Source organism: Desmodus rotundus, chromosome 6 (genome assembly GCF_022682495.2).
Source record: "Desmodus rotundus isolate HL8 chromosome 6, HLdesRot8A.1, whole genome shotgun sequence".
NCBI lineage: Eukaryota > Metazoa > Chordata > Mammalia > Chiroptera > Phyllostomidae > Desmodus > Desmodus rotundus.
Genome location: NC_071392.1, coordinates 52,479,803 through 52,485,148, shown reverse-complemented (window position 1 = coordinate 52,485,148; position 5,346 = coordinate 52,479,803). Strand labels below are relative to the sequence as shown.

The window sequence follows — 5,346 nt, the reverse complement described above, 5'->3', positions numbered from 1 at the left end:
AGTGCCAAGAAGGTCTGGGAAATGGAGTTGAGAGAAAGAGGTTTACAGAGTGAGCATTTCTGAAGGGTCACAAGATGTGTGAAAATAAGAGGGAAAATGAACAAGACTAAAACACGTGCTATTATTAATGTTCCTCAAGAGATTCAAGAAAATGTTAACTACTTTTTAATTATCTCAATTGCTATAATGTGTGTATTTGATCATGACACCCTGTATAAAAAGTAGCCTGGTGCTTGCTTCAGCAGCACATATACTTAAATTGGATGATTCAGAGATTAGCATGGCCCATGTGCAAGGATGATATGCAAATTCATGAAATGTTCCATATTTTTATGAAATCTTACCATTTGCAACAACATAGATGGATGCAGGGGCTTCATTTTAAGTAAAATAAATCAGAGAAAGACAAATACCATATGATTTCACTTATATTTACAATCTTTTTTAAAAATTTATTTATTTATTTTTATTCAGTTACAACTGTCTGCATTTTCTCCCCATTCCTCCACCCCACCACAGCCAGTCTCACCTCCCTCCCCCATCTCTACCCTCCCCCTTAATTTTGTCCTTGTGTCCTTTATAGTAGCTTCTATAGATCCCTCTCCCCACTATCCCCTCCCCACTCCCCTCTGGCTATTGTTAGATTGTTAACTTCAATGTCTCTGGTTATATTTTGTTTGCTTTTTTTCTTCTGTTGATTATGTTCCAGTTAAAGGAGAAATCATATGGTATTTGTCCCTCACTGCCTGGCTTATTTCACTTCGCATAATGCTCTCCAGTTCCACCCAGCTGTTGCAAAGAGTAGGAGCTCATTCTTTCTCTCTGCTGCATAGAATTCCATTGTGTAAATGTATCATAATTTTTTGATCCACTCATTTGCTGATGGGCACTTAGGTTGCTTCCAGTACTTGGCTATTGTAAATTGTGCTGCTATGAACATTGGGGTGCATAGGTTCTTTTGGATTGGTGTTTCAGGGCTCTTAGGGTCTAACCCCAGCAGCGGAATCGCTGGGTCAAAGACTTAAATATAAGTCGTAACACCATAAAAGTCTTAGAGGAAAACATTGGCAGGAAGATCTCAGACATTCCACGCAGCAACATCCTCACACACATGTCCCCTAAAGCAACGGACATAAAGGAAAGAATAAACAAATGAGACCTCATCAAAATAAAAAGCTTCTGCATGGCTAAAGAAAACAGCACCAAATTACAAAGAGAACCAATGGTATGGGAAAACATATTTGCCAATGATACCTCAGACAAGGGCCTGATCTCCAAAATATATGTGCTCCTCTTCCCAAGGCTATGTTTCCATAGCTTTCTCAGCTATGGAAAACATAGTTATGCCATTGTCATCAGAGCTGAATTATAGGCTGCCCCACCCCTGCCACATCACTTCCACCTCTACTTTGGTTCATAGAGTTCCACCTTTCCTAATTAACTCAGCTTGCAGTGTCCTTTCCCTTCCTTCCATCTCTATAGCATTTCCCAAGCACAGTGACATACACTGTTCCTCGATAATATTTTTGGAGGTCTTTGTTCTAAGTGGAAGCATGAAGCAGTAGGGAGGTACAACATGTGAAATCAAAATGAAGTATGATCAAGATATGATTGGGAGACCCTGGGGAAATTTATTTATGCCTGCTCAGTCTAACTTCTTGCCCCATTAACCATCTGAGAGTTCTTGATTCCAAATGACCTTGAGCACTGGTTCATGGTAGATGTTTGGTACATCTTTACCCATCCCCCTGCCCTTTGGACCCGTCACTATGTGAATGCTCCTTGTGTTTCCAACTACACTATGAACTCCTCAAATAAAGTGAATACCTCTCTTACAAGGTAGCATGGTATGATTTGAAGTTCAAAATGATGGGTTCAAATCTAAGCTCCCCCACCCACCATTCCCCTTCTTACCCATGAAAGTTTGAAGTTATTGGGTCTCTTGAAGTCCCAACTCCCTCATCAAGTGGGACTGTAATAATAATCATCTGATAGGGTTGACATAAGAACCAGTGACACTAGTACCTAGCACATTATGGGCACTTGGTTAAGTGTTTAATAAATAAATCATCCTCTTCCTAATAAATGTTCTTTCATTTTAGATAGGATGTATCTAGATATTACTTCTACCTGGCCCTCAGCACTAAGAGGTGTGGGATTTTTCATTCCAGTTTTGGTGAAAAATTCTCCCAAAATCATGTCTCCTCAGTCAGTGAACACTGAAGATTCCTGACTGAGAGGAGAACAGCTTAATGAGGCATATAGCAGCCCAAAGCAAACTGCTGGGGCAATTCATTGAATAAAAGACAGTTAATTTTAGGATTTAGTGTTAATCCCAATGTTTCTCTTTCTCTTTTGCCTAAACTTATCCTCCTAAGAGGATGCAGCAGGAAGTCAACATTAAGAAAAAATTCCCAGAAAGATCATTTATTTATTCACTGTCCTATGTGTGGAGAGGGCTCTAGAGATGAATTTACAAAGTAGAAAAATTGGCTGGATTATTAAATACCATTTTTTTAAAAACCTGAGTAAGATCTTATCACCAAATGAAATTTTCCTGCAGAAACCAGAACAATAAAACTTTGAACAAAAATCAGATTTCAGTTTCAAAGTTCATTTAGACATTTCTCTAAAAATTTAGTTTATAAGATTTTCTACTTTGTCTGATAAAGGACCATGAATTTTATTTTTTAATTACTTTATTGTTATTCAATTACAGTTGTCTGCATTTTCTCCCCACCACTCCCCCCGCCCCACCCCAGCCAAACCCACCTTCCTCCCCTGCTTCCACCCTCCCCCTTGGTTTTGTCCATGTGTCCTTTATAGTAGTTCCTGAAAACCCTTCTCCCCACAATCCCCTCCCTCTCCCCTCTGGCTACTGTTAGAATGTTCTTAATTTCAGTGTCTCTGGTTATATTTTGTTTGCTTTTTTTCTTCTGTTGATTATGTTCCAGTTAAAAGTGAGATCATATGGTATTTGTCCCTCACTGCCTGGCTTATTTCACTTCGCATAATGCTCTCCAGTTCCATCCATGCTGTTGCAAAGAGTAGGAGCTCCTTCTTTCTCTCTGCTGTGTAGAATTCCATTGTGTAAATGTGCCATAATTTTTTGATCCACTCATTTGCTGATGGGCACTGAGGTTGCTTCCAGCACTTGGCTATTGTAAATTGTGCTGCTATGAACATTGGGGTGCATAGGTTTTTTGAATTGGTGTTTCAGGGCTCTTAGGGTATAATCCCAGTAGTGGAATTGCTGGGTCAAAAAGCAGTTCCATTTTTAGTTTTGAAGAAATTCCATATGATTTTCCACAGTGGCTGCACCCGTCTGCATTCCCACCAACAATGCACTAGGGTTCCCTTTTCTCTGCATCCTCTCCAACACTTGTTTGTTGATTTGTTTATGATGGCCATTCTGACCAGTGTGAAGTGGTATCTCATTGTGGTTTTAATTTGCATCTCTCTGATGGCTGGTGATGCTGAGCATCTTTTCATATGTCTCTGGGCCCTCTGTATGTCCTCCTTGCAGAAGTGTCTGTTCAAGTCCTTTGCCCATTATCTAAGTGGGTTTCCTGTCTTCCTGGAGTGGAATTGTGTGAGTTCTTTATATATTTTGGAAATCAAACCCTTGTCTGAGGCATCATTGGCAAATATGTTCTCCAGTACTGTTGGTTCTCTTTTCATTTTAATGCTGTTTTCTTTAGCCATGCAGAAACTTTTTAATTTGATGAGATCCCATTTGTTTATTCTTTCCTTTATGTCCCTTGCTTTAGGGGACATATCAGTAAAGATATTGCTGCGTGAAATGTCTGAGATTTTCCTGCCAAAGAGGGGAACGTGTATAAAATGGACTTAAAATAGCCTCTTCAACAAATAGTGTCGGGAGATCTGGACAAGTACATGCAAAAAAATGAAACTCAATCACCAACTTACACCATACACAAAAATAAATTCAAGGTGGATAAAAGACTTAAGTATAAGTCATGACACCATAAAAGTCCTAGAGGAAAACACTGACAATCAACTTTATATGTGACTTTCCATCAGAGTTTGCAAATGTAGTTCACAGGAGTTAATGACTTCTTTTCTCTTCAATTTCACAGATAAAACTGAGCTCACTAGAGTTTTCCTATAGCAGAGTCACTGGTCAATACTTTGCTACTTGCTGTGTCAATGCTATCAAAATATTGTTTAATATTTAAGAACAAGCATGTAATTTTCTTCTATAGCAAGAGCAAATTAGGCACTTACTAAATAATTGACAAAAATACTTAATTCTAGGGATTTCTTGAGGACTTGCTATTATTAAAAAAATTTTTGAAATAAAACTTTCCTTCAATTATTCAACATGTAATTTTTATTTTCATGCCTGATAATGAAAACTATATTAGAGTTTGTTTGCCTGCCAATCCCAAGTTCTGGACTCAAAACTGGTCTACAAGAGCATCTAAAAGGGTGTGCATGTGTGGGTCTTACATGGGTGAGACAAAGCCCCTTTTATTTAGGCCTTTACCAACTGGGAACACCAAAAGGCACCAAGAAATTTTGGTCCTTAGAGTTTTAATCTCAAATAACAAGATGCCGTCATCAAGGTTGGAACCCTTTCCCCTGGCCATCTGCCAAGACAGCATAGCTCAGGTTGTCAGGCTAAGATCTATCTATTCAGTCAGGCTCTCTCTTAAATAGCTCATATGCAGGCATTTTATTTAACACATAACCACTGAAATGCCCTTGGCAGACTCACAATTCAAAGGCCAGCATCTTAACCCTTGACTTTACAAGTTAAAAAGGAAGGAAGAGAGTCTTCTGTCCCTATTTCAATAGTCACTTTCTAGAATGTTCTTATCTCACTGTTCTCTCCCAAAAGGACAAGTCTAAGAATAATAGTTTAAATTATTCAAATAAGAGTATCACTCTCCCTCCCTCTCTTTGTCTCTCTCTTCCCACTCCCAGCATTTCTCCACATTAACCTAATATCAAGGAAATGGAGGAGAGCATCAGCCCACCTCTCTGACACCACCCTCCCCCCACCTGGCTCATGAACATTGCAGCTTCCCTTGGAGCTGACATTTCTTCAGTGTCCATCATGTGTTGAGTACTGTTCTTGCCCCATTGGCAGCAGGAGTGACAGGTTGTTCAAGAATCCTCGAACCCTAACTCAGTTACAGAGACCCAAAAGTTATTCTAGAGACTACATTTTTGGATGATAATACAATCAGAATTCCAGCAGAAGACAATGGTCTAACAATATCTAGCTCTTGTGTTGTAAAATCCAGGCTACTTTTTAAAAATATTTTTAAATGTTTTCAATTACAGTTAACAATCAACATCATTTTTATTAGTTTCAGG

At 38.9% G+C, this 5,346-nt stretch overlaps 1 non-coding gene across 1 annotated transcript; it reads left to right on the top strand.

Annotated features, from left to right (window-relative positions):
- Positions 1-229: 229 nt before the first annotated feature.
- LOC112303677 (U6 spliceosomal RNA) lies at positions 230-332 on the top strand. Its single transcript, XR_002974677.2, has one exon. It is a non-coding gene; the product is annotated as a U6 spliceosomal RNA (small nuclear RNA).
- Positions 333-5,346: the final 5,014 nt, after the last annotated feature.